Consider the following 27,458-nt stretch of genomic DNA (forward strand, 5'->3'; position numbering starts at 1 on the left):
CAATGTTCACTTTAATCGATGAGATGCAGAAATCAATTTAATTGTCACATGGTATTTGTTCTTACTGGCATATTGATGTGATGCATTTGCAGAATGACTCTTTTAAGTAAAAACACCTTTAAAAAAATTGAATGGAGTGGCTTTATTATTATCTTAACGTTATCAACCTTAGAAGTAAAATAGCCAGTTATTTTACCAGAGTTTACTTTAGGGAGTAGCAGAGGAATTGCAATTCAGGACAAGTAAGCTATAATGAACCACAGGCAAATCTAAAGAGACAAAGGGAAGGTCAGTTTTTATTAGGTTTTAGAAGGAAATACGGGAGGGATGTTTTAAACAAAAGTTCATTGGAGAAGAAGAAGAGTTCAAGGTTGCAGTGGTTTCTCACTGGCTGCAAACTGCCCTTAGTGCATTGTTGTGGCAGGGAGAGATCTTCCTTCTTTTTCCTAGAAGCAAGAGATAAAATTCTTTTGTGAAAAAATGTCCTCCCTTGTCAAGATAGTTCTTATCTTCCTTTTTCTGGCTGGTAATGCAGGCTGCTGTGAAGGCTAGGTGGGCGAGAGCTCCCCCTATCACCTTTTAAGTGAAGTTTCCTTTATTTATTTCCACAACCTCTACTGACTTTTAAAGTCCTGACTAAATAAATGTACATTTCGTTTGCATGGGAGCAAGTTGGAAAGATTATTTCCTGTGGTTGCATTAAACAGTCCGGTAAAAGCCAAAATAGTTTGCCATTTGTTTCATTTATTGTCTCATTTATACGACAAATATGCTTCCTTGTGCCAAGTGGTGGGATAATAGAAGTGAGCAAGACCATCTGGTTGCTGAATTTTTAAAGCTTATAATCTATTGGAGGCAAGAGGTCTGAAAAAATCTACACAAGTTTTCTAGTTGAAAGGTGGTTAAGTGCTATGACAGAGAGCTACGAGGCACAATGAGCTTACCTACCAGAAAGATCTAAATGATTAGGAGGAGTTGGGGGGGGGGTCTTTCTGAAGGAGAGAGATTTAAAATGAGCCCTGAAAAATCAGGTGAAAAGGAGATGGAATCCAGATTGTATTGAGGAAGAAAAATCAGGGGACTCAAAGGTTCTAGAAGATAAGGGATAGGGTGCCTGTGAGGTGTGTTTGAACACCAGGGGGTCACAGAAAGAGTGCTGTAAAGTGAGGATAGAATCAAAGACTTGGAAGGGTTTGACATATACCAGTTCCTTTCTCCCTGAACGTCTTTCTTTAATTGCCTCCAAAGACTCCATGTTTCCCTCATTTTCTCCTAATTTCCCTTATCTCATTCTCTGTGTTTAGGCTTCTCAATGTTTGAGTTCCTTGGGACCTAATCTTTCATCAGATTCCTTCAGGTAAATACTTGTACTCTCTGGATGATCTTCAGCACCCCATCTATAGAAATCATCTACATTACAATGACTCTAGATGCTATGCCTGGGGCCATCACCTCTGCTCTGAATCCCCGATTGCCCCCAATTCAGCTGCATTTCAACATCAAATAATTCACTGAAACCTAACAAATAACAGGGAGTAATCCAGGTTCCCATTTCCCTGTGCTCATGTTGTAATGAATAGCGCTACAACTCACCGATTACTTAGTTCAATTATCTTGCCTTATTTCTTAACTGTCATGTCAACATCAAAATCCATCAGCAAATTCAGTCATTTTGACCTCTAAAATATATACCAAACCCAATAAAAATCTTTTAAAAAAAGAAAAAACAGGGGAGCGCCTGGCTGGCTACGTTAGTAGGGCATGTGACTCTTGATCTCAGGGTTATGAGTTTGAGCCCCTCTTTGGGTATAAAGATTCCTTAAATAAATGAAAACTTTAAAAAAACATCTTTAGAAATATAAACAAAAATAAAAATAAAAACAAAGCATAAGCCAAACCTAATAATGTTTCCTCCACCACCACCAACTGCAAGGTCACATAAAAATTAAAAATAAAATAAAAATGATTTTCCCTGTTAAAATAATGGGAGAGACACCCTACCTCCCTTTTTCCCTTTTTTTTTTTTAGAACATTTGTTTTGTAAGCCTGCAATTGCAAATTCTTACTCTACTCCTTTGAGATGTATGTAAATCTTTTTTTAAACAGCTTCTTGTCAGGTTTAAAACCCAGGACTGTCTTTTTCAGGAGAGTAGGACTGACATGTGACCAGTAAGGAAGATAATGCCTCTACCCCCAGTTTCTGTGGAGGAATAGGAACCTATTCCTGGGATGTAAGGCAGATTCAACATTAGTAAATCAATCAGTGTGTTCCAATACAGCAACAAAGTAAACTAAAGATCAATCAATACAGAAAAGCATTTCACAAAATTTAGCATCTGTTCATGATGAGAAAACAAAAGACCCCAAACACTCTCAGCATACTAGGGATAGAAGAGAATTTCCCTAACTTTTTAAAGGACATCTAGGGGCACCTGGGTGGCTCAGTTGGTTGAGCCTCTGACTTCAGCTCAGGTCATGATCTCTCAGCTTGTGAGTTTGAGCCCTGCATTGGGCTCTGTGCTGACAGCTTGGAGCCTGGAGCCTGCTTCTGATTCTGTGTGTGTGTGTCTCTCTCTGCCCCTCCTCTGCTTGCGCTCTGTCTCTCTCTCAAAAACAAATATTAAAAAAAAAATTTAAAGCACTTATAAAAAACTAAAAAGAAAGGACATCTACAAAATGCCTATAGCTAACATAATACTTAATGGTGAAAAACTGGATCCATTCTTTCTAAGATCAGAGACGGGACAAGAATCTCTTCTCTCACCTCTCCTGTCCAGCATTGTGCTACTTCATACATGTGTATAAGAAAATGAAATAAAAGTCATTTTCCCGTTGTGGTCTTTCTTTTAAAAGCCCATAAACCCATACGACCATGGGGGAAAACACCAGGAGAATTCTATTTGTGATGCAATCTACAACATATCTGAGCAGTACTCAAAATTTTCAAAGTTGTCAAAACTAAGTAATGTCAAATACACACACACCCCCCACACACATACGCAAACACACCCACACACACACACACCCCCCAAAACAAAAACCCACCAAACAAACAAAAAACTGAGCCAAAGGGAGTCTAAGGAGACATGACAACTAAATGTAATGTGGTATCCTAGGTGGGGTCCTAGAAGAGAAAAAGTGCATTAAGTAGAAGTTAAGCAAATTTGAATAAAGTTTGGACTTCAGTTAATAATAATGTATTTGTTGGTTTATTTAATATAAGATGGTAATGATAGGAGATCTTGGATGTGGGGTATACAGGAATTCTCTGTATTATCTTTATAATTTTGCTGTAAATCTAAAATTGCTCTCAAACTTTAAGAAATATTTTAAAAGGGGGGCGCCTGGGTGGCGCAGTCGGTTAAGCGTCCGACTTCAGCCAGGTCACGATCTCGCGGTCCGTGAGTTCGAGCCCCGCGTCGGGCTCTGGGCTGATGGCTCAGAGCCTGGAGCCTGTTTCCGATTCTGTGTCTCCCTCTCTCTCTGCCCCTCCCGCGTTCATGCTCTGTCTCTCTCTGTCCCAAAAAAATAAATAAACGTTAAAAAAAAAAAAAAATTAAAAAAAAAAATTTTTTTTTTTTTTAAATTTTTTTTTCAACATTTATTTATTTTTGGGACAGAGAGAGACAGAGCATGAACGCGGGAGGGGCAGAGAGAGAGGGAGACACAGAATCGGAAACAGGCTCCAGGCTCTGAGCCATCAGCCCAGAGCCCGACGCGGGGCTCGAACTCACGGACCGCGAGATCGTGACCTGGCTGAAGTCGGACGCTTAACCGACTGCGCCACCCAGGCGCCCCAAAAAAAATATTTTAAAAGGAAACAAAAATACTCATCTAAAACCATAAACCATATGTTATTTTCCCATAAGAAAGTTCCAATTTGATGGCTTCGATACATCTCCCCATTCTGCCCTTACTGTTTTCCTCTCCCTTATTCTGGTCCAATCTTTTGTCTTTCATCATATCTCAAATTCAAAACTACATAGGACCATTGCCCCTTTCTTCTCTCTCTGCCTGGAACAAACAAGCAAAAGCTCTTTCCACATCTAATTTCATGACTTTGTCTCTACTAGGAATGTGACTTGGGTGCTACTTTTTCTTGGAGCCCTCTGAAATGTATTCAGTTTTATCTGTCACTTTATTTCCCCTGTTCCCTGAATCAATGAAGCAAGACATAAGCAGTTGAGTAAAATATATCTATTTTTAGTTATTTCCAATAAAATATTATGATTCATCAGCTGTGGGAGGTGGAAAGAATGAAATGTCCATTCCTACCTCAGATTACTGGTACAACTAACTGCAGGAATAAGTCATGAAATATTGAGATGGAAGTTTGGAAATCAGTTTAGATTATGGAGTTAATTTAGATTATGGAGAACTTATGAACATGGCTTTAATATCAATTTAGATCTTAAAAGTGGAAATGTCAAATAAATACCTGAGTATACAGATCTAAAGATAGAAATATATGTGAAGCCGTAGAGAGAGGATAAAATGGTCTGTGGTTGGAGTGTAGTTTTAAGATTAAAAAAAAAAATGAAAGACTCAGGATCAAACTTGAGTAACACAAATGATTAATGGCCCAATAGAAGAGGAGATGCCACAAGTACTGAGATATAGAGCTTGAATGTCAGAAGGAGGAAAAGGGTGAAATGTCACAGAAAAGGAATTTTTCCAAGAGGGTGTGGTTGAGTCCGTTGATACATCAGAGAGGCTAAATTAAGAGAGAGACAAAGAGAGGAGAGAGAGAGAGAGGGAGAGAGAGACCTGAAAAATGCCATTGGAAATAGGAACTTTCATGTGATCTTAGTGTTACAAAATTTTCAACTGAGTAAATTTAAATAGCAAATTGGTTTTATACAATAATTCATGAATTGACATCTCACAAATAAAAAGGCTCTCCAAGAAGCTGTACCAAATGGAAGGGTTTTCTAGGCAGAAAGGTGAGAGAGACAAGGAAAGAATGGGTTGCCAACAAGGTCACCTTCCTATGGGGGACAGATGGGGTCTATCCAGTGGATTACCTCATTGATGTTGACCAAGTAACTCCAGACTGACCAGGTAAAGGTTACACTCCTGGGAGAGGCTGAAACTGCCCTTAGGTTACTACTAAGTCTTGGTTTGTTGACATGGGCTTGGCACCAGTGTCTCCATTTTGGACCTGTGATCCCTTTTTTAATATTAGCAAACATAGATTGATGAATGGAACAGTGGAAGCTAAATGCCCACAAATTGAAAAGTGGAGTTGCAGGAGGTCGGAAAATGGAGCCAGAGCGTAAAGAAAATTGCTTTGTAAAACTTGGCCAGTAAAAGCTTTAGTTGAGAGGAAGGGGATCCATGGGAAATAAATTTACTTTTGGAATGGAGGAGACAAGTGTGCGTCCGCCATGCTGATTGGAGAGAGCTAATGAAGAGGAAGAGGTCTGGAAACAGACAAGGAGGAATTGTTGGAGAAAATGCTGAGCACGAGCGTAAGTGGCTTGAAACTTTCTTATTCACATTTTCCAGTCTGCATGCCTGAGCAGGCTGTATTTTCCTACACTTCCACTATTTTAGTGTTCAGACGCAATCCTTCCTTCTCGAGAAAGTTTAAGTGGCTGTTTTCCTCTACCCTCACTTTCGGGGCTCAGGATATTTAAGGGAGAGTTTCAAGATCCAATTTCTCTTGAGGCTAGGCTTTCACACATGCTAATCCCAGGAGAGGAAAGCAAATTGTGGGCACATCTAACTTTTGTTTTTCTGTATGACTTTATCAGTAGAAGTTACTTTGTATCCTATCACTTTAATTTCTTCATCTTTATCTCATGCTTTAGAATTTAAACTACACGTCAAGGCAGGAGTGATTAAATACTACCTATTAGGGGCACCTGGGTGGCTCAGTTGGTTGAGAGTCTGCCTCTTGATTTCAGCTCAGGTCATGATCTCATGGTTCCTGAGACTGAGCCCCACCTCTGGCTCTGCACTGATATAGTGCAGAGCTTGCTTGGGATTCTCTCTCTCTCTCCCCACCTCTCTCTCTGCTTCTCTCTCTCTCAAAATAAATAGATAAACTTAAACAAGCCCACACATTATGTTGCCCCTTCCTCATATCTATTTTTTACCTACCAGATTTAAGAATATTTGTCCAGAAGTGGCTACTTGGGTCAGCCACTGGTCACCACAAGTGGGAATTGGAGGGCGTGTGGGGAGTGCGGTTGAAGTACTTATTTCTTTGAATCATTTCTGTAGGGTTGTTGGGAGATAGCTAAATCTTTAGCCTGAAGATTGCAGTTTCTGAAGATGACTGTAAGTTTCTATTACTAGTTACAGGGCACTGTGCTATTTATTCATTGTGAATTGTTTGCACTTTGGTCACTGTGCTCACACCTTATTTTTTTAAGTTTAGTTATTTATTTTGAGAGAGAGAGAGAGAGAGAGAGAGAATGTGTGTGTGCATGTGTATGCACGCACACACACACACACACACACACACACAAATATGCATGACTGGGGGAGGGGCAGAGAGGGAGAGAGTATCCCAAGCATGGTCTGCACTGTCAGCACAGAGCCCAATGTGGAGCTCGAACCCACAAAACATGAGATCATGACCTGAGCCAAAATCAAGAGTTGGACGTTTAAATGACTGAGACACCCAGACAACCCCTCATACCTCATTTTTAAATACTGTCCTCAAATTACCTAATTTTAAGTTTTGCCATGTTGGGAAATCATCAGATAAAGTTGAGAGCTCAATTTCAAGAAAAACATTTTAGAAAATTAACAGATCATCTTCATAAATTGCGATTCTTGCTTATTTATTTAATAAATATTTATGGACAAACTGCCATATGTCAAGAACCATTCTGAGTGCAAGATGTACATTATCGAACCAAAATAAAATGGGATGTTTGCTGTCATGTAACTTCCGTCATAGCTTTTGGTAGCACTTGGCCGGAAACCTAGCGGTATCATCAAGATTTAAACATTATTCTTTTTATACATAAACTCAATAGGATACTGAATTTATTCTTTTTATTTTATGGATAACACGTTCTAAATCACTTACCAGCTAAACTTCTCTTCTAAGGGTTATTATTTAATACCATGAACAAGTTAGGATATAGTAATTGCTATAGCAAGTAGACCCGAAACTACATAATATCTAAAATATAATAATTTTTTTTCTCAGACAGCAGTGCTATGCAGTAAACAGAGCAACAGGGCGTCCCTAGGCCGTGTGCTCTGTTTCCACTCCTGGCTTCCAAGTTTACTCTGGAAGTTGTCTTCAGTCCAGCCAGCCAGAAAGACAAAGGAACCCTGAGGGAGTTTCTGTGGGCCGTTCAGGGAAGTAGCATATAACACTTCTGCTGTGACAGACAACTACTCAGTCACATGGTCACTGCTAACCTCAGGGGAAACTAGAAAGTGAAGTCTAACTGTGTATCCGGGAAAGAGAAGAGACTTTGGATTCCTGTGATCTAGGAGTCTCTATTGTATCACAGATTGCATAAAGACACATGCACACACACACACACACACACACACACACACACACTTTATATATGCATGTGAAAAGATATATATATATGCAATATTTGTATTTATGTTTTATGGAATAATTTCCATTATATGTAATATGGCTGATATAAGTAACCAGAAAATGATGGAAGTACTTCAATTTCTCTTATGATTTATCTGTTTAAGAACACTGTGCTCTAGAATGTGATTAACCAAAACTACTAATGAAACTGTAAGTAATTCACATGTATATCTAGCTCTTGGAAGTGTGGGAAGGTTTATTGACATTTATGCTTTGAGTACAACTCAGAGCATAAGAATGGTAATGCCATATACCTTGAGTCTCCTTAAACAGGTTTTGTTTTTGTTTTTGGAAGTCAACTTTATATTTTGGGTAAATGTATTATGGTCAGGCTCACCTGATCTGATTGGAAAGAATAGAAATTTCTTCAAATACAGGCACTTTTTGTGATAACGCGTCAGAGAAGTGAATAAGCACTTGACACAACCTTGTAATCAAGCCTCCTACAGACCTGCGAGGTCTTACAGAATATGGATCAGGACCCTGTTATTTCCTCAGGGGCAAGCCATCATAGCACCTTAATGTGCAGGAGTAAAAATTGAAATATTTAATCATCAGTAAGGCACAATCCTCAATCCATCAGAATAAAGGTTCCTTGCACTTTAGTTTCTGGATATAGGAGAGTGGCCAGGGTAGCTGGTGGCCAGGAATGGATGCATAGGAACCTTTGAGAAGCAGCTATTTGCCAATTATTTTCAATGTATTTCAATGCTTAAAAGAGAGAGTGGCCATACCAGTGTGTGTCAGCCGAATAGCAGCCCTGGATTACTCACTTAGCTACTTTTGTCATGTGGCTTTTCTGTTTCTCTTCTCTGCTTACATCTGATAACACTTCCAGTGACTTCTTACTTTGCTTTCCCTACTTCAGGACATTTTGTGCTCACAGCTTCTCACAGAAAGGTCTGTCTGTGCTGACAGTGCAGAGCCCAACGTGGGGCTCAAACCCATGAACTATGAGATCATGACCTGAGCCAAATTCGGTCGCTTAATGGACTGAGGCACCCAAGTGCCCCCTATGGGTTTTCTTTATGTCCTATATTTGTGTGTCTGTGTGTTTTGTGTCCAAACTCCTTGAAGAAGATCAGACTGGTCTAATGAGTCACAATCAAAATAGGGCATGTTCTTTGGCAAGACTTCATATCACCGATTTAGGCTAATGACGACTGCCCTTTATTTTAAGGACCAATTCCAGTCTACTTTGACCCAAGCATCCAGGTCACATGATTCAGAGGACAGCATCCTATGTGAAAATAATCCCTGGTGGCCACTCTTTTTGGAGGGGATTCTGAACATAGTATGCGTGAAAAGTATCAGGGTTCATCTGAGATCAAACTTGGTGCAGTGTTCTATAGAGCAGCTCAGATTCCCAAAATCCTCATACTGTTACAATAGTATTTAGTATTTTCATTGTGAGAAATCAGCTAGAAAAAGAAAACAATATTCAGGGATATCAGCAAAACACCATTTTATTAAGCATCCTCTAATTCCATTTCCTAAACTATTATCACAACCATCTCTAGGCAGTAATGACTCTGGAGAGAAAGAAAAATAAAAACAAAAACAAAAACAGGAATGTCACCTTCATATTAGTAGGCATGAAACGCTGTTCACCATGTTAATATTAAATATTCATCTGGGAACCAGCTGAAAAAAAACAAATTTACTATGAATATGACCAATCATCACTGCTTTTCATCTTGTCTACGATATCCAACATCGTTGGAAAGCTAACAGACAAAAGGCATTAAAACAAACCCCAAAGGATCAGTGAAATGAATTTATCATTTATGGCTTCATGCCTACATTTTCTGACTATCGCTGATGGGACAATGACACTCTAATGACCTTCCACTAAGTGGAAGCCAAAAATATAATTCAGTTTCATATAAATTAAAACAAATGAAATGGCTTTCAATTTAGCAGTGTTGACATCTCTTTTCAGAGAGCCATCTTTATAGTAAAAACATTAAGACCATGCGGGGTAAGAAGTACACTCAAACATATCATCTGTCAGATTGCAAGAGGCATAAATTACAAATAGAGGGGTCCAGGTAAGACTCACTCAGAAAAAAACTCTATCTTGAAGACGAGAGTTATTAAGACATACTTTTTGTTACTAATTTGCATTGTGTCTAAAAATATACTTCTTTAAACTAATTTAATGATATATATACATCTATATAATTATATTTTCCCCTTTGAAAATATATTTATATTTTGGTGGTGCCTGGGTAGCTCAGTCAGTTAAGCGTCTGACTTCAGCTCAGGTCATGATCTCACAGTTCGTGAGTTCATGCCCCACATCTGGCTCTGTGCTGACAGCTCAACGCCTGGAGCCTGCTTGAGATTCTATGTCTTCCCCTCTCTCTGCCCTCCCCCATTCATGCTCTGTCTCTCCATCTATTAAAACTGAATAAATGTTAAAAAAATTTAAAAAAACATATTTCTATTCCTATCATAACTATAAATAAATGAATATTTATATAAAGTTTTTATAACTATACGTCTAAATTATATCAGTGATCTTTTTTTTTTAGTTTTTTTTTTAATGTTTATTTTTGAGAGTGAGAGAGAGAGAGAGACAGAACATGAGTAGGGGAGGGGCAGAGGGAGAGGGAGACACAGAATGTGAAGCAGGATCCAGGCTCTGAGCTGTGAGTACAGAGCCCTACACGGGGCTTGAACTCAAAAACCGCGAGATCATGACCTGAGCTGAATTGGGCTGCTCAACCAACTGAGCCACACAGGTGCCCCTATCAGTGGTCTTAAGAAATGATGGTTCATCATTTTCGAGAAAGACATTATCGTCTTGATAGTATTTGCAGGAACTCAAAAACCTCTGAATGATACCTAAGTTATATGAGGAAGAGCAATTTTTTTTTACCAGATTATTACTATCTAACATGAGATAATGAGGCTTCTATTCTTTACCTAATGCCAACTCTATTTATTTAAATATTCTTTATGGTTTTTTGTCAGGTATTTGTCAGTTTCTTTCACTTTTCTTATAAAATTCTCATTTGGTTTCTCAGATTCCAGTCTGATTCTCTACTTGTAGCTTCTCTAACAGCTTTCTTTCCTTCTAAGTCTTAACTTTCTTTTCATGCTGATCACAGATCACATTGCCCCAGTGTTTTAGGTCTTTGTTTCTTATTTTTGTGTAAAGAAAATTGTATATTATAGAAGAGAAATTTAATCAGCAATTTGCCTCCATGGATTTCTCCCGTTTTCTTCCTTCCTTCCTTCCTTCCTTTCTCTTTCTTTCTTTCTTTCTTTCTTTCTTTCTTTCTTTTCTTTCTTTCTTTCCTCCTTCCTTCCTTCCTTCCTTCCTTCCTTCCTTCCTTCCTTCCTTTTTCTTTCTTTCTTTCTTTCTTTCTTTCTTTCTTTCTTTCTTTCCTTCTTCCTTCCTTCCTTCCTTTCTTTGTCTTTCTTTCTTTCTTTCTTTCTTTCTTTCTTTCTTTCTTTCTTTTCTTTCTTTCTTTCCTCCTTCCTTCCTTCCTTCCTTCCTTCCTTCCTTCCTTCCTTTCTTTCTCTTTCTTTCTTTCTTTCTTTCTTTCTTTCTTTCTTTCTTTCCTCCTTCCTTCCTTCCTTCCTTCCTTCCTTCTTTCTTTTCTTTCTTTCTTTCTTTCTCTCTTTCTTTCTTTCTTTCTCTCTTTCTTTTAACAGAATTGGCACATATTTTTCCTTCTAAGTTTCTGGATATCTGCTTTATATTCTACTCTACTCTACTTTTTAATGCTGTCTCTGTCAAACTTAATTATGAAATGGATTCACTTCAAGTCAAATCTGAGCATGCTTTACAATAAAACTTTTGTGCGTGTGTGCTCATAAACGTAGTCTCATCTGGTAACGACAAAAATACAGAATGCAAGTTGCCTAGTGGAAATGTCATCAACATTTTAAATAACTTACATATTCTCTATGTTTTCATTCACACATGTGGGCTACAGAAGCCTGAATGGAAAAGCTTTATTATTGACTCTTCAAAAATATTGGTGAAGTAACACATAGCTAAGAAGACCAAGGCAAAGTGAAGTTGATGTATTATCAAAGCAGGGCCTCAGTGTCTGTAAGCAAAAACAGTGAGAGAGAAAACTATGTTCAATGTCATGTTTACCCTTGGCCATTTCCACAGGTCAATGATTTCATCATGTGTGAACAGATGGAATGGGCATATTGTCACAAGAAAACAGGGTGCACCACGACCAATGATACCCTAATTTCTTAAGAAATTTTTCATCCTAATAATAAAAAAAAAGGAAAACCTGGAATGCTCTTTCCTGAGAATTTTTGTGTGCTTCCTTTTTTGTACTACCTACATAAAATAATAAAGGCATCCTCTCAGTGCCCCAAATAAGAAGGAAAAGGTTGGAAAATATTAATCTTTTTTAAAATGTTTATTTATTTTTAAAAGATGACTAAGTTTTTGAGAGACAGAGCATGCTCAAGCCAGGGAGGGGCAGAGAGAGAAGGGGACACAAGATCAGAGGCAGGCTCTGTACTGTCAGCACAGAGCCCGACGCAGGGCTCAAACTCACAAACCTTGAGATCATGACCTGAACCAAAGTCAGATGCTTAACAGACTGAGCCACCACGGTGCCTCTAAAAATATTAATCTTCCTAGAAATAAAAGAGAGAAGCTAATCCATGAGAGGAAGAGTAGTGGTGACCAGGCTTTGCCCAAAAGGCTGGAAACCGGCAAATCATTTTTGTTACTATTCAACAGTTGGGAGGGAGGTAGCTGAGAGAAGAGAAGGAATTTTCAGGCCTTTTATATAGTTCCAAGAGATGTCCAATCAGCAAAAAAGATGGTCATTTTACTCAATTGTTTATTTTTGTACCTAACATTACCTAATTGTTACTGATATTGTCAAGGGTAGAAAAATACGGGCTCTATGGAACATTCCCTCTGGCTCATATCTGCAACCTGGACTTCTGAAGCTTTCTTTTCTTACTTTAAAAATAGAATTAAAGGGGCGCCTGGGTGGCGCAGTCGGTTAAGCGTCCGACTTCAGCCAGGTCACGATCTCGGGGTCCGTGGGTTCGAGCCCCGCATCAGGCTCTGGGCTGATGGCTCAGAGCCTGGAGCCTGTTTCCGATTCTGTGTCTCCCTCTCTCTCTGCCCCTCCCCCGTTCATGCTCTGTCTCTCTCTGTCCCAAAAATAAATAAACGTTGAAAAAAATAGAATTAAAAAACTAATAATTAATTTGGGATTTGTCAAGGAGAAGCTGAGTCTCCCCTGACAGTCATACCAGATTCTCCTGAAACATATGAAAAAGTAGTATTTTTGAACGATATACACATATTAAATAAACTCTCTGTAGTCTTCAAATACATTGAGTAAATTAAATAACTTAACATGGAGGCAACGTTCTAACTTTGAAAGATATATATATTTCATATTTTAATTTTATCATATGTGTATATTATTTCTACATATTTCTATCCTATGTACATTCATATTATATATATTTATTGTGTGTTTTTTATAAATAATTTCAAAAGACAAAAATACTCTCATTTCACGATCAAATCTACAGGATTATTTTTATTCTCTTCCTTTCTTTGTGCAATAGAACGCAACCTGATCTTACCAATGTTTTATCTGCTACCTTGACCTCCCTTTGGTGTCTTAAATAAACCGAACTTTCTCATCTTCATCCAAATTTTTAAACGTGCAGTTTCTCCTTAAAAATCATTTTTTTACATTCTTTATCTCATTTCTACTCAATTCCATGTCTCATCACACATTTCACTCAATGGGACCTGCCCTCACTTTCATCTGCATTAGGTTCTTCCAGTAAGAGCATCTATTGTCTTCTAAAATTTCACTTCACGATATTCATGAACACTTTTTTTCTTTTCCTAATTGCCTAAATGTATGGATATCTTAAAAAAATCTACAGTTTCCCCTATTTTATTGCTCATAAGGGTGCAATCTCAGCAAGTGATTCAGAACCTTGGTTTATGGTTGGAGGTTAGTGATCAAATAATGCATTCCTAAATAAATACACGAAGGGATATGTTTATGGCAACTATTCTTATATAACCCAATAGTTATTTTAACACTAGTTTTATAATATCATTTTTAAACAGTTAAATAAGATGGATGTCCATGGAAAAGATGAAACTAGAATACGTCAGAAATGCAATATCCCAGGGCATTTTTTTTTCATATGAACGTCAGCAATACCTTTCTTCTTAATATCTCTATTGTTATTGTGTATTGTTATAAAATAAAAGTAGTAAAGAACAAATAAATATTAGAATATGTTTAGCCTATGCTCAACATTAAAAGTTTTTCTTTTCTACAATCTTTCATACTGTCATTAGTGAGGTAGTTCTTCAACAGTCATCAAAATCTTTTTTTTAATTTTTTTTTACATTTATTTATTTTTGATAGGTAGAGACAGAGCACAAGTGGGGAAGGGGCAGAGAGAGAGGGAGACACAGAATCCAAAGCAGGCCCCAGGCTCAGAGCTGTCAGCACAGAGCCCTACTCCGGGCCCGAACTCACAAACCGCGAGATCATGACCTGAGCCGAAGTCGGAGGCTCAACCGACAGAGCCACCCAGGTGCCCCAGCATTCATCAAAATCATAATCATTGTTGTGATCTATTGTTAGAACACAGAGAGTCCCTAAAACATGAAGGTGTCACACAAAACTGCTTTCTTTTCTACTAGAATTTTTACTTTCAGATTTTTATGTTCTATATTCAATACCGATCCTTCAATGCCTTTGATGGCTTCCTAATTATATATCAAAATTTACATGGTGAAAAATTATAATGTATGATTATGCCCTGGAGTTCCCTGAACTTAGAGTCGCTTACCGTCACTTAGATTCACAGGCTCTTGGCGCCTTGCCTCAGGGCCTAGCCAGGTGCCAGGGAAGGGATTCTGGCCCAAGGCTCTGAAGGGGTGGGACCTGCTGAAGCCAGAATGGGATGAAATATGCATGAACCAGCTGTAAAGCTACAGCCTTCCAGGGGCCCCTAGGTAGTGGATATGGACTTTTGGCACAGAGCTCTGGGGCCCCAATCTGACATCTGTCAAGGTCTAAGGCTGCAGTAATCTGAGTGCTACGTTTCATTGCAAATCCAAGGGGGCCAGTTTTCCTTCCAGCATCTGTGAGGTATCTAGAACTTTCCTGGGAGACTATGTTGCCAGGTCTTGGAGCCTTTCCCTGCAGAACAGCCCTAGGGCACTGTTCTCTCTTTCTGTCCTAGCTCAACTGCTGGCACCCTCGGATGAGAGAGCTGGCCCATCCACCTAAGCCCCCACATCAGGAAATGTTCTTCTCTTTTGAACGCCACAGGAGATGCCTGTGGGCCAGGACCAGGGCCTGGTCTGGGTGGGTGTTGTGTGGGGTTTCCCAGGAAGGTAAATGGGGTACAGTTAGAGCCCATCAGAGGCTTAGGGTATATGAAGAGTGAGTGCAGATCCTGATGGTAAACAGGGGAGCAGAGGCTGAGCTGGAAAACTCTGAGCATCAGGGGTGGCTCAGTGAATGGCTGAATCAGGCCCAGGCACTGGCCAATCACTTTCCCCAGAGGAAGGTCTATCTCGTGAAATCTCGGTTCTCCAATGGGAGACAGAGTCGTCCTGGAATGAGAAACACCTGGGTACCCCAGGTGCTAGAGGCTCCTCAACTCACACTTGTCTGCAAGGACAGGCTCACATCACCTGTCAAGCAATCCTCAATGGCCAGAGCTCTATGTATGAGATAAAATTAAAACACACAGTATGTTTTCATCTATGATAACAGAGAATGCACGTTTCATATTTGGTAATTTCAGGATGAGATAATATTGCATTACAGATTGCATTGCTTCATTTCTTCTTTCATAAATGACATACATGCTTATTGAGTTCCTTCTATATAATAGATCTTGGGAACACGCTGAGAGGAATTCCTGCCCTTAGGGATTGCAGTACATTCTTAAAGGAAGATCATAGATTGACACCTTGTGGAAAGAAACTTGGCAGTGTATGTCACGAACTTCAGAAGTGGTGGCCAGGAATTCCATTTGCAACACTATAGCCTATGAAAGCATGTGACAAGTGATCTAAATATGTTGATTATATCTTTACATAGGAGAAGAGCTTTGGAAAGAAAAGGGATTAAATTCTCTGTAAGAGAATGGATTAAAGACATTTGGATCTAAATCAAAACAACCACAGCAATTAATGGGCTGCAGACCAGGCCATACCCACCATGAGAATTATTATCTGGACATTATAATGTTTATGGGAAACGTTAGTGTTGTAGGAAAGTGCTTATGAAATGAAGTAAATATATATGTGATGTAGGATTAACACAATAAAAACTATAGGAAAAGTACTGGAAAGAAACACAGCAAGATGGCTTTTTTTTTTTTTTTAAGTTTATTTATTTTGAGAGAGAAAGAGCAGGGGAGGAGCAGAGAAAGAGGGAGAGAGAGAGGATACCAACAGACTCCACACTGCCAGCACAGAGTTTGAGGTGGGGCTCAAACTCAAAAACCACGAGATCATGACCTGAGCCAAATTGAGTCCAACGCTTAACCGATTGAGCCACCCAGGTGCCCCAACAAGACAACTTCTGATGTTACAGAAGTCCTTACTTCTAAAAGCAATATATCTTGATTTAATTTTCTTCTAGGAGAATAAGTAGCATTTATTTATGTTTTATATTAAACGTCTCTGTTTTAAATACTCAGCTTTCTTTTTTCATTTATAAAATAGGAACAAGGCCAAGACAAATAAGTCAATTCATCAATAACTACTATCGATTGTCCATTTTGCATGATGCACAGTGTAGAATAAAGAATTAGTATAGTTTGATATGGTTTTTACTTTTATGAAATATTTATAAACAGAAACCCCATCCATCTTTATAGTAAGGTACTTGAAAATGGGCTTTTGTTGTAAATATATTTGCTCATTGTGTACCTAAAGTTAGCTTCAAGGAATATTAAAAGAATTTACAAGGACAGCATGAAATTGTGATTTTTCTTAAAGAACTTTTTCTTTTTTGTTAAATAAAAAACACTGGTACACCGATTACTATAATTTTCATGTCAATCATAGTAATTTCATATTTATTGAATTTTTCATCCATTTATTTATTAGTTATAACAATTGATTCTTAAACATTGAAAGAATATGTTTAAACACACCAAACTGATGGAAATGTGTTAGAATTTTCTACCTGCTTTGTGTTTCCGTTTTTATATTTTACTGAAAGCCCCATCATCCTTTTATAGTTATCGAAATTGTATAAGACATGATTTATTATATATTCTCCACAAAATACACCCTAAAACTTGATTACAGAATACTTTACTTTTTGTTAATAAAAATTCCTACACTGAAAGAACCAGAATGCATTCTGGCCCCTGTAACTTCTAGATTTCCACAGTCTGAAGTATTAAATTATCCCTAAAGACTCAGCCCAGCACCCATACAATGGGCTCCTGCTTGTGCCTTTCCAACACAACAGTTCGGCAGCTCTGTATCCACTGAGTCTGGCCATGGTACCATTTCAGCCACATGCCATATTGGTTCTGACTGGCTTTCTTAGCTAATTCCTCCCCATCATATCATTTTTCCACTTCTCCCTACAGTGGTATGACCACACAGTCTGCTGGGTTTTATTTTTGTTGGTAGAAAAATGCAGATGGTTAGACCTCTCCTTGTAAACTCTGATGGATACCAAAGTTTGAAGGTCATTGCTTTAACCCCACTCTGATTTAAGAAAATACAATTGTCAAAATGACTGCATTCTCCTTTTAGTGAAGGTAGGTCCATTTTTGTGTGCGGTTAAAACCCTACATTATTTCAAAGAATACATGATGACCAAGGAACGGGCCAGTAAAACACAATTTTTATAAAAATATCTTTGTTTTTTTTTTAATATTTGTTTGTATGCTGGTGTCCGAAATATTATTCAACAACAGATTTGATTATTGAAGCAATCATTACAGTAGTGAGTTTTGTCCCCAGGAATCAATGTGAGCATATAATAATTCAAAATTATAACACATTTATTTTTCAACAATGTATAGAGAGAAGAAAATTTAATATTCCATACATCAAAAATATTTCATGTACTAAAAATATTCTACATTTTAACTAAACCGACTAAAACCTATGCAAAAAATAGGTATTGAAGTTTAGTTACTGGAAATAAGAAAATCAAATGAAATAATGACTTAGAATAAAGCTTGGACCAGTATTTTTCCACTCTGTGTAGATAAACAGCAGTCACATAATTCTTACACCCTGTGACTTAGATGACTCTTTTATGATTTAAAAAAAAATTAACATTTATTCAATTTTGAAAGACGAAGAGAGACAGAGCATGAGTAGTGGTGGGGCAGAGAGAAAGGGAGACACAGGATCTGAAGCAGGTTCCAGACTCTGAGCTGTCAGCCCAGAGTCTGACACAGGGCTCGAACTCACAGACCGAGAGATCATGACCTGAGCTGAAGTCTAACCAACTGAGCCACCCAGGTGCCCCTGATTTTTTTTTAAATTAGTATCAACTTAAACAATTATAACACTGTTCAACAGTTATTTACTTGATGATGCCAGCTAAAATGATGATTCTAAAAAATTGCAATGATAAATCAATATTTTATAAGACTTAAATTTAATTAATGTGATATAAAAATACTCATTAAATTTCTTTAATATGGTCACATTATTGTAATTTATTTTCTTGAAGCAGTTCCAAAATTAGTCCCCCAGAGTACTAATGTAACTATATTTAAGTTACTTTTACATAACTATAAAATAAACCTAAAATTGTAAAGATTAAAAGATACATAGAAAAGGGTAACGCAAGAAAATTAAACCAACCAATACATGCATAACTATCAAGTTATTTTTCCATTATGGTTTATCAATGGAAGTGTATTAACCCACAAATAATACATATGTTAATATAACTATTTTTCACATCGTATTCCATCATATTAAACATACACAAATATTTATTATTGCTTAACTATAATCATTTTTGTATTTCTATCTAGAAATAACAGTAAATAATAGAATAATAAAAGAAACTTTATTATTATTATTATTTATTTATTTGGCAAACTTAATCTTTTTTTTTTGTTTTTTCATTTTTTTCTACTGGTCCTTGGAAATAATTTATTTAACAGTTAGCATGTGAACAAGTGTAACTCTTCATGTCCTAATTTTAATGTTTTTATGAACCATAGCTGAGATAGTTCATAACAAGATAGAATTTGAACTACTACAATTAGTGATGCTGTTGTGTGTTTGTATCAACTTCGAACATAACGAGTACACACACTTAAAACTCCCTAATTTCTATAATTTACTCACTATGTAACTTGTTATTCATGAAGTGGTTTAAACTCCTCTATAATTTATCATTTTATTCATTTTCCTCTTTTGATATAATAAAATCCATGAATTGCTCTATGCTAATGCAGTTCAAGTTTCTCTGTTTGTACTACACATAACAGTCACTATCTTAAATGGTTTATCTTCATTTTGATGCGATTTATAGAATCTTTTTTTTTTTTTTTAATTTTTTTTTCAACGTTTTTTATTTATTTTTGGGACAGAGAGAGACAGAGCATGAACGGGGGAGGGGCAGAGAGAGAGGGAGACACAGAATCGGAAACAGGCTCCAGGCTCCGAGCCATCAGCCCAGAGCCCGATGCGGGGCTCGAACTCACGGACCGCGAGATCGTGACCTGGCTGAAGTCGGACGCTTAACCGACTGCGCCACCCAGGCGCCCCATGCGATTTATAGAATCTTAAAGAAATTCTTCATTGTACAATTATACATTCTACATTATACAGGATTCCAGTCCCTCTACTAACTCTTAATTTCTATCTCTTAAGTTATGAACTCAACTACTCACTTTACAGATACAAAGCCCAAATTTATGTTCTTATGAATTGCTTTTCTTTCAAAGACTTCTGCTCAGGAAATTTAGTGAGTAGGATGTGATTCAGATAATAAAGTATAAGGGTTACTGAAGGGAAATATATATGTTCTGCTTTGCTTCTGGTGTAATTATTTAAAAAAAAATTGTTGCTGTTTTTGTTGTTAGTGTTTATTTTTGAGAGAAAGAGAGACAAAGCACAAACAAGGAAGGGGCAGAGAGAGGGAGACACAGAATCTGAAGCAGGCTCCAGGCTCTGAGCTGTCAGCACAGAGCCCAACACAGGGCTCAAACCCATGAACCATGAGATCATGACCTGAGCCGAAGTCAGATGCTTAACCGACTGAGCCACGCAGGTGCCCCAGCTTCCAAAGTAATCCTTGATAAACACACCCATATTTTGTGTTTGTGTGATAAACACACTTACCTGGATGGAATGATAGATGATGAGAAGGAGGAGGAAGAAGACGATAGACAGATGAATACAGGCAAAGATATTCTGGAGTATAATCTTGTCGAATATTTTTCAAAATTCTACATCTATCATGTAATTTCATTACATGTTTATTTTTCTTTTAGCCACATGCACAGGTACTACCTCAAATAGATACAAAAGAGGAGTGGAACATGATATCCCCTTACATTATTATTCTAATATGTGGAGACTAAAGGTATAAGCTATCACAATTCCTGGTTAATGTAAAATATTTAACATTGATGACACTATATCTTTTGTATTAGGTAGCAGTTTGTTCAGTCTATATTTTCCAACACAAGTAATTAGTTTTTCTGAAAGTACAGCTATAAAAAAAATGTATGGGCATTTGTTTAAATTGTAATTAACTTTTTAAAATCCTATGAAAGCCTGGGGCATTTGGGTGGTTTAGTGGGCTAAGCGACCAACTCTTGATTTCAGCTCAGGTCATAATCTCACGGTTCATAAGATCCATCTCTGCGTTCGGCTTCGCTCTGTGTGGAGCCTGCTTGGGATTATCTTCCTCCCTCTCTCTGCTCCTTCCTCTCCCACCCCTTCAAAATAAATAAGTAAACATTTAAAAAATAAAACACTTTTAAAATCCTATGAAAACCTAAAACTACACACAGGAATGAAAAAACCACGTATTTTAATAAGTTAAGGAATGTAGAGAATGTTAAAAGTTAAAAAAAGAAAGATTTTATAAAAATAATAACTTTTAAAAGAACAATGTTTAGGGGCACCTGCTGACTCAGTCAGCTGAGCATCCACCTCTTGATTTCAGCTCAGGCATGATCTCAACAGTTTGTGGGTTAGAGCCCCACATCAGGCTCTATGCTGACAGTGTGGAGCCTGCTTGGAGTTTTCTCTCTCCCTCTCTCTGTCCCACCCCCCCCCCCCCCCCCGCTCACACTCTTTCTCTCTCTCAAAATAAATAAATAGTTTATTTTTAATTTTTTTTTAACATTTATGTATTTTTGAGACAGATTTGTGTCTGACAGCACAGAGCCTGATGCGGGGCTCGAACCCACAGACCATGAGATCATGACCTGAGCTGAAGTCGGACGCTCAGCCGACTGAGCCACCCAGGTGCCCCAAAATAAATAAATAGTTTTAAAAAAAGAAAAGAATAATGTTTAAATAAGGTTAATCAAACTTTACACATCGATTTCAGTATTAAAAATCAGAAGGAAATTATTTTCTTTCGTGAATTAAACTGAATTACACCATACTTTTTTTTAATCATTCAGTGAATTATATTAGTCTTCTGGTGGATGTTATACATTCCCTTCTATATTTTGTTGAAAGAACAGTCCTACATTACTTTATTGAATAACATAGAACGTGCTGCTTCTTTACCTAGAGTTCTAATTTTCAAAATATTAGCAAGTCTTTGATTTTCAATTATTTTCTACTTATTATTCCTCTATTAAAATGACACCCATCTATCTATCTATCTATCTATCTATCTATCATCTATCTACCTATCATATCTATCTGTCCTCTATCCGTATACATACATGTGCACATACACTGAGATATTTTTGAGGTTAAATGTAGGGAATATCAAATTCATTATATTTGGGGAACCATTACTATATTTTAATAAGTAGTCTCAATGTATGAAAGTTTTAGATATAAGGTATCATGATAACTTTGTGGTTTGTGGATTTAAACATATATGACATTTAATTAACTGCATTTTGAATTTTGGGTCAGAGTTAATTTAGGGAGTGAAATTGTAGGAGACAGCTCAGGAAATCATTTAATTGAAAACCAATGTTTTCCCTTTGTATATTGAATTTTATACACTGAATACAGTTTTGAGTTAGACTTACTGTTTTACTAACTAGCAAAACAACGAATTAACTCATACTCTATTTTTTATACTCTTACTAATCAAAAGTCTTAGAAACACATGATATAGTATAGGTTTTATATGATATTAACTTTTATATAATATTTTAATATTTATATATATTTAATGTTATATTTTATATAGATACAATATTAATTTTGCTTAGGAGGGATTCTAAACTCCAGGTAATCGTGCTGAAGAAATCTTTTTGGATGATGTTATTTACATCTTGTATGGATTCTTCTCAGACTTCTGTAGAAGGGTAGAGTAATTACCCCATTCGCTTCTAAATGGAGATAGTTTAACCAAAGGCTTATAAAAGTTATATTAATTGCAAAGCATCCAGCTTCAATGACTACTACTCATTAGACCGTTGAAAATGCTAACAGAAATTAAGATTTTCAAAAATCAGTATTTATGTGATATAAAAAGTATTTAAAATCTTTCTGGATATACGTTTAATAATACTTAGAAATGAGATGAGTTCCTGGAGGGCTATTTTGTTATTGAGAGCATACTGAATAACGGCTATTAGAATATCCTGCTGCTTGTGAGATATTTTTCACTACGTCTCATTCACTGCTATCTGTGTTAATTATACTTCGTAGAAACCTAATCAAGCTTTTCCCTTAACTGAACAAACCGCTTCGACGGGACTGCATTTTTCCTTCCGAATAGTTTCCTATCCTTCCAAGGCTGCAAATGATCTTTAAACTTCAAGTAGGGTTTTTGCAGGAAGGTCCATCTTTATCGATTTAGCCTGATCTTGCAGAGGGTTCTCTTGTTTACGAAAGAGGGTTCCTAAATTAGTAGAGATAGAGCTCAAGCATTCTGTAAACTCTCCGTAACATGTTGTTTTTTAAGCGAAATAAAGTCTGTGTAGTATGTTACAGGGAAAAATCTATTTGATCCAACTGTGTTTTCATTTCCTTATACCAACCGGATCTAATCAGGAATTTTGTTCCTCAGACATCTGTCAGACTACAGTCAATACAAATTCACCTACTCTGGACTCAAATAAAAAAATCTGGGGGCGCCTGAGTGGCTCAGTCAGTTAAGCGTCCGACTTTGGCTCAGGTCATGATCTCATGGTTCATGAGTTCCAGCCCCGCATGGGGCTCTGTGCTGACAGCCTGGAGCCTGGAGCCTGGTTGGGATTCTGTGTCTCCCTCTCTCTCTGCTCCTCTCCTGCTCATGCTCTGTCACTGTCTCAAAAATAAATAGACATTATAATTTTTTTAAAAAAATCTGTATGATTTTTTCCTCTGTAGCGAGTTTGTGCTCAAAGACAATCTAAAGAGTCTAACATTATTAACACATTGTTTTCTCTGAATACAGTCCTGTTCCCCTAAGACCTCTTCTTCATGCCCAGTAGCAACAAGTATTTAGTATGGGAATTGTCATTTCTTCTATATCTAGTTTGTTTTGCTGTAATAAATCCAGGAATGATGCTTTAGAAATAATATTTGACTTACGTCGTTACATTAAAATGTGTTGAAGGGGCGCCTGGGTGACTCGGTTGGGCGACCGACTTCGGCTCGGGTCATGATCTCACGGTTTGTGGGTTCGAGCCCACGTCGGGCTCTGTGCCAACAGCTCGGAGCCTGGAGCCTGCTTCAGATTCTGTGTCTCCCCTCTCTCTACCCCTCCCCTCCTCACGCTCTGTGTCTCTCTGTCTCTCAATAATAAATAAACGTTAAAAACAATTTAAAATGTGTTGAAGAAGCGTTTTGTGGATTTCATAAAAATGTTTCATTCTGCCATTGCTGCTGTTATCCATTGTTACCCTTGGGTTACACACAAGCACTTGCTTACTCTCTTGTTCTTGTTCATCAGTTTGCTAAGTATCATTTTTTTTTTACATTTTTAAATATCTATTTTTGAGAGAGAAAGCATGAGAGGGGGAGGGGCAGAGAGAAAGAGACACAAGAGACAGAGACAGAATCTCTCTTTAACTTCACAAATGGTATCTCGGAACGGAAAGCCCACAGCCAGTTCTGGATATTGAGACCTGACTGGGCACTCAGGCTTACTCTCCGATGCAGAGCCCCACCTCTGTGTGTCTGTCCAAAGCGTGAGTCATAGAAACCGTCTGAAAGCTGGCGAGCTCACTCGGTTTGGAAAATGATGAAATATTCCACCCTGACTCATTTAGGTCACAATGCAATTCTCGTTTACCATGTTAATTGGAGAGTTTCCGAATCCTTGTAGAAGAATGCACAGCCCATGACCCGAGTGATGCATGGCATCTGTGGAGTGCAAAAATATTTTATACCTGAAAACTGGAGTGGTAGCTGGGGTTCCCGTGGCACAGAAATCGCCAGAAACAAGTTGTTCAAAGAGTAAACCTTTCACCGTGTTTATGAAAGTGTGGTCAGGGTTTTATTCTCCCGAGGGATAAAATGTTTCTTCCATCCTGCAGTAGGGCAATTTCATATAATTTATATGACACCACTTAGAGGAAGCAGACAATAAATTTCGAGACCGAGAATTCAGGAGATGGGGATATTTGGAAGTACTTGGAGCAGAACATGAAAGTTGGAAAAGGAATGATGAGTCTTCTGAAGATGATTTGCAATGTATTTTTTTTTTCCTTTCCATTCTTATGAATAAGAATTTGTTACAGGAAGCTTACTCATAGCTATGTGAAACCGAAGACAGCGTGAAAACCCCTGAAAACTCACACAGTATGGTTTTAGGGGGAGCTGAAGGCGAAATATACTGCTGAATGTGAAGTAAACCACAGGACAAAGCTCCTACATCAGATCAGAAAAGAGTGGCAAAGAATTCCTCGTCTTCACATTGAACATAACTGACACAAATAAAAGTTTTGCTGTTAGGAATTCTATTTCTAAAATCAGTTTGCTATCCAACGTATTTCCTGTCTGTGAATCAAACATACCTATGATATAACAAAAGTTCTTTTTCACTGAAAGACAGAACATTACATATCAATGTTCAAAGTGAATAATGGTTATGATGTGACCAAATCAGTTAACATGAGGGTAACTGACAGCAGAAATATCTGAAAAGAAATTTGAAGAATAAGTCTTCAATAAAACTTTTCATATTTTTTTTTAAATTTTAAATATTTATCTATTTTTGAGAGAGAGGGACAGAAAAAGACAGAGACAGAGCATGAGCGGGGGAAGGACCAGAGAGATAAGGGCAGGCTCCGGGCTCTGAGCTGTCAGCACAGAGCCCGACATGGGATTCGAACTCATGAACCGTGAGATCATGACCTGAGCCAAAGTCAGATGGTCAACCAACTGAGCCACCCAGGAACCCCAAAACTTTTTCATATGTTTTGAAAATTCTGTTTCAGTGTTTACTGGACAGAAACTATTTCTTTGTGTTTTGCTTGTTTTTTTTTTTTTTTTTTTTTTTGGTTTTGGTACCTTTTTTTCTGTAGCTATCATTTACAATGTGAAACTTCAATTTTTTTTCCTTATTTAGATTACGTAACATACAATGTAATGTTAGTTTCAGGTTTACAATATAGTGACTCTACATTTCCATACATCATCACAAGTGTACTCCTTAATCCCCGTCAACTCTTTAACCCACCCCTCACCCTCCACCCCTCTGGTAACCATCAGTTTGTTCTCTAGAGCTAAGAGTCTGTTCCTTTGTTTATTATTCTCTCTGTCTCTTTTTTTTTCTCCCATTTGCTCATTTGTTTTATTTATTAAATTCCAGATATGAATGAAATCATCCTAACCAAAGAGGTAAAAGACCTACACTTTGAGAATTATAAAACACAGACAAAAGGAATCAAAGAGGACACAAAGAAATGGAGAGAGAAAACTCAATTCTTGACAATGAACAGTGATTTTCTATTACTAGTAGAATTCTTCCCATAAGTGAAGACAGTGTTGGTACAGTTTTCTCTTCAATACTGGTACAACTTTTCTCAGCCACTGGAAGATTATCCCTTGTGGTTATCTTTGAAATTTCCTCAATACTTTTTCCCCCATAGATTATCCCACTTTTATTTATTGATATCCTGGATGTTATCTCTTCTACTGGACTGTATCTTACCTCCATCTACTACTAAAGAACAAGAGGTAGCTTTTGAATTTCTCCAAATCCTCATGTTTAAATTATTTATTCCTGATGTTTCACTACTCCAATACTAATTATAATGTATAATGTGGATTTTACTTGCATACCGTCACATACTTAGAAGTCAGACGAAATAAAAACTTTTGACCTTGTGGAATATGATGGGGCTTAACTCAAAGGACTGGTTGAAAGTCTGTATAAGAAACGAATAAAAATACATATAAAACCACCAGAACTTCTCCCCCGCTCCACGTACACACACAGTGAACAAGAGTCATGCAACCATAGCTATTTTTCACAGCAAAAGCTAAATTCACAGCAAAAGACCAGATAGAGATGAAATACTAAAAACAGACATCAAGGATGTAAAGTTAAAGTCAACACATTGAACGATGAGCCTCTCCACTCTCAATGCCTCCTATAGCTCCAAAAACCCTGATAGAAGATTGGAACATTCTGTCAATGAAAAATCAGCAGCCTGAGAGAAAAGACCTATCAGTAATTGGTATTTGGGATTCTCCAATGAATTGGTCAAGCCCATACCCTAAACAAGAATTGAAAAAGGACCCATAAGAAAATACATTAGCTTAAACTTGCAACAGACCTGAAGTGAAGAGTAAATCTTAAAAGCTAAATGACTATACAGGCCATCATAAATAATTGCAAATGACACCATTTGGTTATAGTCAATAATGCCAGTGGAAGCCTGGGACTATAGGAACAATTCTCTCATATTCTGATAAAAAATTATCCACTTTCACATTATATACCCGAATCACTACTGATATGTCAGAATAGAATAAAGATATTTTTAAGTTCAAAAGTTCTGAAAAAAATTACCTTTTCTGTGCATCATCAGAAGGCAGTGGAAGTTAGGTGTGGCAAATCTAAGGGAATCAAGAAGGAACAAGACAGAACGTGCCAGATTGCCTCGCCTTTAGGAGGATTATGCTCCTCTCTCCACATGGAGGGCTTTCTATTTTGACCTGCTCAGGTTAATGGCATGTGACACGTCTAGAGGAAGGTTCTTAAAGCTACTTTTAGTGCAATTTATTAGTGCCAAAGTTGATTTGACATGAAAAAGGCCACTTCTGCTCTCAGGCAGTTTTCACCATTACAAAAATGATCAGGAGTTTCTATTAGATCAAAACAGTTTCTAAACTTTATGATTCTACAACAAAAGTGTTTTGAGAAGTCATGGTGATTAGCCTAACCAGAGATTTTTGTATTATTTTGGCTCAGCCTTTGTTCTGCCTCCATTTAGTCATCTTTCAAACTACGGATTACCATAGAGGCATTTCTATTTTACTTCAACTTCACAAAGAAAATTCAGTTATAGTTCTTTTATATAGTAGACGTCCTTTGGAAACATAATTCTCAATTCCACATAAGGGGCAATTTTATTTTGGGCTATTTTGGGTAGGACATGACCTCCAGAAATACATACCTTCTCATTTTTTATTCCGTACCTAATTATTTTCTGACTTAGGGAATCATTCTTTTATAATGAGCCAACCTTTGATAATGGTTTTAGGCAGCTGAAAATTAAACTTTATTTATGATCCTTA

The 27,458-nt window shown here is 37.3% G+C and overlaps 1 long non-coding RNA gene across 1 annotated transcript; it reads right to left on the reverse strand.

The window, feature by feature from the left end:
* Positions 1 to 272: 272 nt before the first annotated feature.
* On the reverse strand, positions 273 to 26,829 carry LOC147575680 (uncharacterized). Its single transcript, XR_015242767.1, has 2 exons — positions 26,731 to 26,829; positions 273 to 446 (listed from the first exon to the last, which is right to left on the reverse strand). It is a non-coding gene; the product is annotated as an uncharacterized LOC147575680 (long non-coding RNA).
* Between the last annotated feature and the right edge of the window lie 629 nt (positions 26,830 to 27,458).

This window comes from Puma concolor, chromosome D3, assembly GCF_028749965.1.
Source record: "Puma concolor isolate L17-30 chromosome D3, mPumCon1.1.hap2, whole genome shotgun sequence".
Taxonomy (NCBI): domain Eukaryota; kingdom Metazoa; phylum Chordata; class Mammalia; order Carnivora; family Felidae; genus Puma; species Puma concolor.